General features: G+C 37.7%; 2 non-coding genes across 2 annotated transcripts; both read left to right on the forward strand.

Moving 5' to 3' along the window:
• Nucleotides 1-349: 349 nt before the first annotated feature.
• LOC149181707 (small nucleolar RNA snoR135) lies at nt 350-480 on the forward strand. Its single transcript, XR_016257867.1, has one exon. It is a non-coding gene; the product is annotated as a small nucleolar RNA snoR135 (small nucleolar RNA).
• Nucleotides 481-795: 315 nt separating this feature from the next.
• Nucleotides 796-925, forward strand: LOC149181708 (small nucleolar RNA snoR135). The gene has a single exon (XR_016257870.1). It is a non-coding gene; the product is annotated as a small nucleolar RNA snoR135 (small nucleolar RNA).
• Nucleotides 926-11649: the final 10724 nt, after the last annotated feature.

The raw sequence follows: 11649 nt of genomic DNA on the forward strand, positions 1-11649 counted from the left end.
TTGTTCTCTTTGATCTCGATGTGATATTTATTTATATTTAGAGAAATATTTTTACTTTCCCAATCAAGAGGCTTGGTCTATTATCTGTAGTGAAGATGCTCTGCTTCATTTGGGAGGCTAAAATGACTTAAATCGGCAGCCAAGTTGTGGATTTGTAATTTGGCGTTGGGCAGTTAATGACCTTTACATTCGATTTATTTTTAGAGTAAGGGTTTTTATTTTCCCTGGAATTTTTGGAATTTATTTTTACAGTAAGGGTTTGTATTTTCCCTGGAATTTCTGGAATTTTTATTTTATGATCTATCGTATGCGTATTAATTTAGGCTTTTGAGTTTTACATGGATAGTTCAAGGCAGGCCCTGTGTATAGCAATATGCATGTGCATATTAGCTGAAGGGGGCTTTGCGAAAGCAATTTAGGGCGAATGGGCAGTCGAGTTTTAATGTCAATTGATTTGTTGACAATCATTTCCCAACATTCATACAATGTTTACGTTGGTTGTCCCGAGTCTGTGTTTTGGGGACGAATATTATTTTAATCTTAGGCTTTTTCTATGCTAATATATACTACCACGTTTACGCTGGCTGTGTCGAGTCTGTGTTTTTTGGGATGAATATTCTTTTAATCTTCAGCTTTTCTATATGCTAATATATACTCTATAAGGCCTATGCTGTCCTTAAATGACTATTTGAAATTATTACTCATGATTTCAGTCATGCACTCGAAATTAGATCTATCAATTTGAAATGAAACCAGGCCTAAACTTAGGGGTTTTGATGTTCAGATTGATAGTTCAAGGCATGCCCTGTGTACAGCTCTCTGCATGTGCTTGATGAAGGGGGGGCTTTGCGAAAGCAATTTAGGGCGAATGGGCCGTCGAATTTTAATGTCAATTGATTCGTTGACAATCATTTTCCCAACATTCATACGATATCTACTTTGACCGTGTCGAGTCTGTTTTTTGGATGAATCCTTTTTTAATCTTCAGTTATATGCTAATGTGCAGTCTATAAGGTCTATGTTTTTTAATTATTCTATGTGTTGGAAACTAGATCTATTTATTTGAAATGAAACCAGGCCCAAACTTAAGGGTTTTGAGGCTTGAATCAATAGTTCAAGGGAGGTCTTGTGCGTTCATAGCACTCTGCATGGGCATATTTGCTGAAGCAGCTCTGCAAAAATAATTTAGGGAGAATGTGTAGTCGAGTTTTAATGTCAATCAATTCGTTGACAATCATTTCCCCAATAGTCATACCATGTTTACTCTGGCTGTGCCGAGTCTTTTTCTTGTATGAATATTTTTTAATCTTTAGCTCTTCTATGACTGGCATCTGGATCTTCTACTGTTTGACATCTGGCACAAATTTTCCTCCTTCCACTTGACGTCTGTTTCCCACAAGCATCATTATTCCGGGTTTCTCATCAGCTTGGGTTAGTTATGGCTGTAACCACCTTACCCGTAACCGTATTCTCACCTCATTTTCCTTCTGCGTGCCTGGAGGAGCTCTGCTCACGACTGACAACATTGATGATTTGTGGTAGCAATCGCTTGTAAGTACTTGAATCATTCTAACATTAACCTGTTTCTCTGTGTTGATCCCCAAACTTGCATCTTTCCTATACACCTTTCTAGACTTTTTCCATTTACCTGGACCTCCTAAGCTGTCAACATCATTGCATATTGAGTTAAAAGAGAACATAAAGCGGTTTCCTAACTATGTTCTGCGTCTGTTGTTTGAATTAGATTTTTGCTCATTGAGCTGCGGAATCTTGTCACTTTCTGCAAGTTGTTTATGATTACCTCCGAAAGCCATAGCGAGACTAATGGTGAGGGGTCAGAATATGAGTTGATGTAATTTGATTTTAAGCTTTACTTTGCTTGCAATTTTTGGATTTCTTTGAGTACAGTTTCTTTTGTATTTAGATAGCAGCAAAGATAATGGTTTCATGATCAATAGTTCACTGTTTGTTTAATTAGAATAGTGGCACATTTTCATTCTCTTTTAGGAATTAATTTCATCATTGCATGTCTTAAAACCTTTTTGAAAAGTTTGAAGTTTTGGAAATCATTTTAAAGGACATCATTTCCTTGAACATTTATATCCATACTTGTCTTTTAGAATTTACATCTCACATTAGGAAATCAACAAAGATAAACCCAAAAACGAAATAAAATTCAAAAACGACAAAAAGTAAGGAATAGGTTATCTTGCACATATAGTGCGCCACACTTCAGCAGTTTACAACTCCCGGATTGACAATTAATATAGCAATTTAGGACACTCTAAATTGACCAAACATTTTGGCGCCCTTGCCGGGGAAGTGTAACTAGGTAGCCAATTTCTTAAAAAAAAAAGAGAATTTTTTTTCAATAAAGGTAAAAATTGATAACTTCTCAAAGTATGCTCTCCTCTTGCACTTAGTGTGATCTGGAGGATCAGAAAAGAGAGTTATTGGTTCAATACTTTCTTGAGTATGATCTCTTCTTGCACTTAGAGTGATTTGAAAGATTAGAAAGAGAATTATTAGCCCGACTTGAAGATAAAAAATAAAAAAATGACATGCATAGAGCAAGAGATTCTAGGGGAAGGTTTATATCTAGGGCCAAGAGTTCGCTTTTTACAACTCCATCTACTTCAAGGCATAGACAAGATACACCTCCATCATCTCCAACTCACACTCCTAGCCTTAGGATTCCTGGAATTCAAGGGGCAGCAGCTGAATTAGGAGACTCTCCCACACTATCCATCAAATCTGACTTAGGGAAAGAACCTTTCTTCAGTTCTACAGGGAAACATATTGTAATCAAAGAAGTAGAATCACCTGAAGAAGAAGAGGGAGAAATTCCTCCTCGTTCGCCATTAGTAGAAGAACCAGAGGACTCTGAAATCTCTGAGGAAACTATCATGACAAAGGAAGTAGTAAACGCATTTGGAGGAGGAGGTAGAGGTAGAGGTAGAGGAGGGGGAAACAATGGAGGAGGTAGAGGTAACAATGGGGGAAATAGGGATGGAGATAACTCGTTTGGATTTCCTATAGTTGATGAGGAATCTCATACAACAATGAAAAACATCTCACCATCTGTCCTCCCAAACTTTTATGGGTTGCGAAGTGAGGATCCTGAAACATTTCTATTTGAGTTTGAAGTCGTGTGCCGAACTTCTGACTATATGGAAGACTCTCAAAAACTCAAATTGTTTCCTTCAACATTGAAGGGAGCTGCTTTGAAATGGTTCATGGGATTAGTCACTCAATCTATTAGGACTTGGAATGATATGAAACAAACTTTTTTGGATAGATACCTGGACTATTGCATGCCCACCAACCATAAGGATGAGGTATTCAAAATGGTGCAAAAAGAAGATGAAAACTTGGAGGATTTACTTGAAATGTTTCAATACAACCTGAAAAGAGCAAAAATGAGTAACATAGATGAGGAGACCTTGAAAGCCCTTCTATTAAAATCCATTAGATATGAATGGATAGATATTTTAAACATGATGGGAAAGGAAGATATTTCTCAACTTCCACTTCATGACATAGCAGAACTATGTGTCCATCTCTCAAGAGGAAAATCTAAAATTGGAAAAGGGCCTAGAGATCCTTCTCTTATTAGAGCAAACAAATCTACAATTGGATCAGTAAGTAGGGCAGAGATTGGCAATATGCTTGATGAGTTCAAAACTGATATTTTAGGGAGCCTTAGTGAACAACTAGACACCCTTAAAATACAAAACAAGCAGAAAGTAGAAGCTGAAGCTTTGGCCATCTTTTGTCCAAAATGTAGGAAGAAACATGCTCTAAGGGAATGCCCCTTGGATGCAAAAGTTGTAGAAACATGCATGATTTGCTCAGAAAGCCATGAGACCAAGGATTGTCCTTCAATTCCTGGGCTCAAAGCTGTCTTTCAAGAAGATCCAAATTCAATAGAGTCTCTCTGTTTTGTTTCAAGGAGACCTTGGCAGGGGCAAAATCAAGGGATTAACAACCCCATGAACTTTCAACCTCCACCAAATTGGAATCCTTGGCAACAACCTTGGTCCCAACCTCAAAATCCATATCAATCATGGGTACAAGGTATGCAAAATCCTTATGGCAGATTTGCTTAATTTTATCAATATCCTCCATCTTTTCAAAATCAACAAGCTCCACAACTTCCAAATCAAAATCCACAACTTTCATTGCCATTTCCACAACAACAACCTTCTCAACAAAATTCAAATTCTCAACTCTTGCTTCCATTCCAACAAAAGACAAATCAATTACCATCCCAGCCATTGCCAAATCCCAATAATAAAAATCCTCAGAATGGTTACATGGTAGAAGGACAACAATTTCCTACCTATATGATTGTTCCTCTCAATGATGTACAACTCATATCTGGTAGAGTCTTAGAAAAACCTTCTATACATGCTCAAAAGCAAAGTATTTTTTAGGAAGATTCTCTTAAAGTCAATAAAGTTTCTAAAGCATCTCTTCAAAACCCAAACACTCAAAAAGAAAAAGAGTCAACCCCCACAACTCCTATAGTTGAGCAACCTACATCTTCATCCACACCTCCTTTCCCTGAAAGATTACAAATTGGAAAAGGGGTGGAAAAACAAATCTTGTTGCCTGACTATGATTTCCTAGATGAATTAAAGAATGTTTGTATCAAGACTCCCTTGCTACAAGCCATTAGAGAGATTCCTATTCTAGCAAAAACAATAAAGGAGTTGAGTCTCAAAAGACCAAGAAGGAAACCAAGAGATACAAGAAGAATCCACCTGGTAGGAAAAATTGGAGATATCATGATGGGAAAAATTACCATGCAGAAATATGTAGATCCTGGTAGTCCACTTGTCAAGACACATATAAATGGGGTAGAAATTCCAAATACTTTGATTGACTTAGGAACTGCTATCAACATTATGAGTAGACAGACTATGGAACAACTAAAACTTCCTAATCTTCTTTTTACACCTACTTTACTGCAACTTGCAGATCGATCAATAATCAAACCAGAGGGTATATTAGAAGATATTTCAGTCTCCTTAGATTCTTGGGAATATCCAGTAGATTTCATGATTTTGACTCCCAAGAGTAATTTAGGAGGGCACCCACTCATCTTAGGAAGACCTTGGCTAGCCACAACTGATGCTTTCATTAGTTGTAGATCTGGAGATATGTACATTTCTGATGGTAATTCGACAAAGAAGTTCAATTTGTATCCTCCAGCAAAAGCAATTGCAAAAGTAGGAGATAATGAATGGGTCGATGATGAGGACACTATACAACCTGCCTTTACCATTTCTGAAATCAGTGAAGATAGTCAAATTCTGAACACATTAGAAAATTTTGAAACATCTTCAGAATATGACCACACACAATTTCAGTTAGATTTTGATATTGAGTATCTATCATCTAGACAACTGTCTCTTTACTCTATGGAAGAGTTCGGTAGTTCTGCCATTGAGATTTTTCCAGGTAAAACATTGAACATCAATAAAATTTTTGAAAAGTCACAACAGGAAGAGCTAACCAAAATCTTGCAAAAACATTCTACTGCATTTGCATGGGAGTATACTGATATGAAAGGTATTGACCCTAAGACTTGCATTCATCACATCTACATTGAGGAAAACAGTAGACCAATCAGAAAACCTTAGAGAAGGATGAATCCAAACCTTAGGGAGATAGTGAAAGAAGAGCTCCAAAAACTACTCAATGTAAACTTCATTTATCCAATTTCAGATAGCCAATGGGTTTCTCCTTTGGTTATAATACCTAAAAAGAATGGTAAATGGAGGGTATGCATTGATTACAGAGAATTGAATAAAGAAACTTTGAAGGATCACTTCCCTTTGCCCTTTATCGATAAGGTATTAGATACACTAGCAAGCAAAAAGTACTTTTCATTCTTGGATGGTTTTAGTGGCTATAATCAAATTCAGGTAGCACCTGAAGATCAAGATAAGACCACATTTACTTGTCCATGGGGAACTTTTGCTTACCGAGTGCTTCCTTTTGGATTATGTAATGCACCCGCAACATTCCAAAGAGCAGTACTAGGAATATTTTCTGATCTAATCCATGATTGTGTAGAGGTTTATATGGATGATTTTACAGTTTATGGTAATTCATTTGAAGAGGCATTAGAAAATTTGGAAAAAGTCCTTATAAGATGTAAAGAAACAAACCTTTCATTAAGTCATGAAAAATGCTTTATGATGTTTACTAAAGGTATTGTTTTGGGACATCACATTTCAGGGGATGAGATTAAAGTTGATAGATCAAAAGTTGAAGTCATCTCCAAGTTACCTATTCCAAATTGTCAAAAAGATGTTAGAATTTTTCTGGGATTTACTGGGTACTATAGAAGATTTATAGAGAACTTCACTAAAATAGCATCTCCACTCTTCAAATTGCTCACAAAAGACTGTGAATTCAAATGGGATCCTGATTGTCAATCAGCATTTGAAACTTTGAAAACAAGAATATCTGAAGCACCCATCTTGAGAGGGCCAAATTGGAAACTTCCTTTCCATATTTCTACAGATGCTTCAGATACAGCTCTAGGAGCTGTGTTGGGACAAAAAGATCTAGTTCCTTATGCCATTTACTATACCAGTAAAAACTTAACTCCCACTGAGTTGAACTATACTGTGACTGAAAAAGAGTTCTTAGCTGTTGTTCATGCAATCAATAAGTTTAGACATTATATAACAGGCTATGAAACTTTTATTTATACTGATCGTTTTGCGATTAGATATCTAATGAAAAAACCTGTTACTAATGGCAGAGTTACAAGGTGGCTCTTACTTTTACAGGAATTCAATATTACTATGTTGGATAGACCAGGGAAACAAAATACATTAGCTGATTTCTTGTCTAGGATCCAGAATACTAAAGAGGATTCTCCTGTAGAAGACAAGTTTCCCGATGAATATTTATTTGCAGTAACTACTAAGACCCCTTGGTATGTAGATATTGCTAACTATTTGGTTACAGGGAAACTACCTCCACATCTATTTCCTAGTGAAAGAAGAAAGATTATTAAGGAATTTCAAAATATTCATGGATTTCTAACGAATTGCTTAAAACAGGGCCAGAGCTTGTCATCAGAAGATGTCTTAGGGAAGATGAAATGCCTGACATCCTCAAGGTATGTCATGATGAACCATGCGACAGACACTTTGCTGACAAAAGGACAGCCTATAAAATCATTTCTTTAGGATATCATTGGCCTTCCCTCTTCAAATATGCAAAAGAATATGTCAAAAGGTGTGACAATTGCCAAAGAGTAAGGAAACCAAATCTTTCAAATGAAATGCCATTGCAACCGCAGGTACTCATCGAACCCTTTGAAAAATGGGCTTTAGATTTCATTGGACCTATTAATCCACCATCTAAACAAAAGAAGTATATATTGGTATGTACTGATTATGTCACTAAATGGGTAGAAGCCATAGCATTACTTTCTGCTACTGAAAATTTAGTTGTTAGTTTTCTTTATGAGGATATTTTTACTCGCTTTGGTGTTCCAAGAGAAATTGTGATAGATCAGGGAAGTCAATTCACATCTAACCTGGTGGAGAAGTCGATGGAAGAATACAAAATCAAGCACAGAAAATCCACTCCTTACCATCCGTAAGCAAATGGCCAAGTGGAGTCTACAAACAAAGTTATTGAAGGCATCATCACCAAAACTGTTCATCTACACATAAGAGATTGGGCAGAAAGGATTCCTGAAGCCTTATGGGCCTACAGAACTACACGGAGTAATACAACAAGACATTCTCCCTATGAACTTGCTTATGGGAAAGAAGTCCTACTCCCCATTGAGTTTCAAGTCAAAACTTTCAAGATGGCAGTTCAGTTGGGGATGGATCTATCAGAAGCCCAAAAGCACAGAATGGAGCAGTTGAATGAGCTAGATGATATCAGACAAGAAGCAATCTTAAGAACTGATCTAGTTCAATATCAAAGAGCTAAGTGGCATGAAAAATACATCAAAGAGAAAAAGTTTCAAGAGGCAGATTGGGCATTACTATTTGATTCCAAGTTTAAAGACTTTAAAGGAAAATTTCAGACTCATTGGCTTGGGCCATATGAGATTGACAAAAGCTTTAGTAATGGAGCGGTAAGAATCAAAACCATTGATGAATTTCAAGCTCCTCTTATTGTGAATGGCCATAGATTAAAGGTATATCATAAGCCACTCTCAAAAGAGGAATTTGTCAAAATGTTTCAAGATAGTTTTGCAATAAGGTTGGTGAAGAAGAATCCTTCTTCTCCACTAGCCTAGCCTTTGTTCCTTTCTGTTAAAAAAAAATAAAAAAAAATTGTATAAGCCTGAAAACCAATCACTGATTGGCAGTCTTATACAAAAAATATAGAGCGAAAATCAGGAACACCTGACACCCTATATTTTCCAAAAAAAAAAAATTCTCTTTCTTTCCCATTTTCATTTCACTTCACCTCATTTTCATTCCACTCCATTTCATCCATTTCATTTCATTTCACCAATAAAAATTTCTTTCATGACCATTTTCATTCAGTCAGTTATCATCTCTCCATCTCCATTCAGTCAAGTGGTTGCTGTGTCAGTTTCCGCAGCCAGAAGCAGTTTCCGCAGCCACCACTTTGTTTTTCAAAAAAAATTGACAGTCAAGATGTTAGTTCAATAATCATGAAAGCAAATGCAGGTATGACCGAGGACATATTATGAATACATGGAGCACCTAAAGGCATTAATAAGGAGCAGTTGATCAAGGGTTAATGGACAAACAAATGGCAAAAATTCCAAGGTATGAGTAAAAATTTCTTTCAAATAGCAATCAAAGCACATTTTTGCATAGTTATTAAACCATAAGCTCCACTATATGCAATGATTGCCGTGATAGCTCCATAACCATTCCACGACATTCCTCCACGAACCATGCATTTATTTTCCAAACAGTCTTATGATTAGCCTTCGAATTTAATTTGTGTTGGCTGCATTTTAACACTCCACCTGTAATCATAAGTACGTGGTCGATTTGACTACGGCTCTTCTCAGCCACTCAAAATCTGCAGCCGTTTCATGAACGTGTTTGCGTCTATTCTGCAGCCACCCAATTTAAAATTCCGCCAGATGCACTATACTCTCCATACTGTTCTATTAACATCACAACTGCATTTCCACTTTGCTCACATAAGCCTTTGCCCCATTTCACGAATTCACTTCCACTGTCTGTCCTCTATTTTCTGCTCATAGTCACTGGTTTTCTCCATAAACTCTGTCACTCCCATAACCAGCCGTCTCACTTCCGCTAAACCCTCCTCAAGTAGAAGAGTTTTAAAGAACAGAAGGAGGGATGGGTCTGTTGTTAAGGGCAGAACTGGAAGGGCCCAAGTTTTTGGAAGGATACTCGCAAGTGAAAGACTTACTGAAGAAGGCAAGGTGGCTACGTTTCATTCAAAAATTTAAGGGCCACAATAAGGAGATTAAAAAAACTTTTGCGAGGTCTTTTAACGACCAGGAGGTGAAAATTGGGGACCTTAAGTTTACAATCACCAAGGCATCCATAGCAGCTGCTACAGAACTTCCCCAGGAAGGTGAACGCTGGTTCAAGAACAAGAACTTCGACGAGAAGGCTTAGAGAGTAATACTACGCAATCCAGGTATGGATGTGACTATATTCAAATGAAGAATTCCTGTTCATGCTTTAAAAGAGGAGTGGGCCAACTTATTGTTAATTATTCAAAAGTTCATTACTTGTGAAGGCCGTTTTGGGGAAATGTATATGTATCCTACCCGATTGTTGATGAACTTTTTAGAAAACCAAACCCTCAATCTGCCCTACTTTTTATTGCTGAGCTTGAAAAGGATGTGCACAATAGTCCAAAAGAATATAGAAGACATAGAACCCCATTTGTATCATCATGGGCTTGTGAGAATTCTAATTGAGGACCAATTGAAGAAAAATAGGGACAATTGGGAACGGTTTTTGGTGAGGAACTACTTTCAAGAGCCACCCGAGGTACCTGAAAGCAGTACAGCAAGAAGGAGTAGGAGAAAGGAGAAAAGTGTAATAATTCAAGACCCTCCTATTAGCAAAACCAAAGAAGTTGATCAAGAAGAGAGGCTAGAAAGAAAAAAGGATAGAAACCAAAGAAAATAAAAAAGGAAACGAGACATAGAAGCTGTATCTCAAACTGCAGAGCCTTCTCAAAAAGAAGATCACCAAACACTGTCCGAAAGGTTAGCTTATCTTAGAGAACAAGTGGCTGCAGCCAAGAAGAAACGAAAGGAAAAATAGAGTATGGAGGAAGATACTAGTCCACAGCATGTGAGAAGAAGCTCTAGGCTTAAAGGGAAATTAAAGACAGTAAAAACCAAAGGGCCCCACTTTATTGATTTGGGGGAGGAAACCCCAGAAAAACCTCCAGCAACCTCTCCTGACCGTAGCCCACACCATACTTCCATTACATAGCCAGATGTTGACATGAGTCCTTCTCGGCCAGAGTTTGAAATCAACCCTTCTCAACAGGATTTTGGGGTCAGCCCAAGGAAGGCTACACCCGAGGTAGACCCAAATCAGCAGGAGATGTATGATTATATAGAATCCTTAGAGAAGACAGTTGTAGGTCCAAGCACGTCATCCACTCAGCCTCACACAGCACAAGAAGCTCTAGTCCAATCATTGAAACAAGAAGTCTTTGAATTGGAGGTTTTAAATAGACATATTAAAAATGAAAATGAAGCATTAAAGGAGCAAAGCAGATTGGACAAGATCATTCATGACAACACTATGTTACATCTGGGACTGTGGCAGAAAAAGAACAGGAAATTGAAGAAGAAATGCAAGAGGTTGAATACAACACTTGTCAACCTCAAATTCAGATGCTTGATGAGGAAGCCCAGGATGGTAGTAGTACCAAGGAAGAGGAGAAGAGGGCTGGATGTACTGGCAGAAGTTTCAGGGCACATGGACTAAAGGGAGGATGATCAAAATTTTGGTTGCATGGGGACATGCAACACCTTCATAGTGGGGGTATGTTGAGCCCCAAACTTGCATCTTTCCTATACACCTTTTTAGACTTTTTCCATTTACCTGGACCTCCTAAGCTATCGACATCATTGCATATTGAGTTAAAAGAGCACATAAAGTGGTTTCCTAACTATGTTTTGTGTCTGTTATTTGAATTAGATTTTTTCTCATTGAGCTGCGGAATCTTGTCACTTTCTGCAACCTTTTTGTTAAAGTCTATATTGCATGTGTCTTCAGGCAAATCGAGCCACATGGGCAAGTTGGAAATGACGTGGACATGGACCGAGTCCTATTGGCTCAGTCGAATTCATCAAAGGAGGCCATAGTTAATGGGGGTTAAGCGGTGGTCAATAAAAGAGTCTTACGGTAATAGGACTCCGTTTTTCAACACGTGAAGACTTGCGTGGCTGTTCCTAGATCTCAGGGGACATATCAACACCTGTGGACTGCTCCATAAGCCGAATCCAACAGCCACCCTCAATAGATTTAATCATCACGGCAGCCATGATGCTAGATCCCTGGACGATGTTGTTCACGTGTCCTCTGTTAGCGCAGTTTTTAGGAAATCAGTTATGTAAACGTTTGCTATAAGTAATGCGTTTCCATACGCATAATAGTTAGTCTTGGTAATGTA

This window comes from Pinus tabuliformis, chromosome 3_2, assembly GCF_031772625.1.
Source record: "Pinus tabuliformis cultivar Carrire ecotype Pingquan chromosome 3_2, CPIR1, whole genome shotgun sequence".
NCBI classification, from domain to species: domain Eukaryota; kingdom Viridiplantae; phylum Streptophyta; class Pinopsida; order Pinales; family Pinaceae; genus Pinus; species Pinus tabuliformis.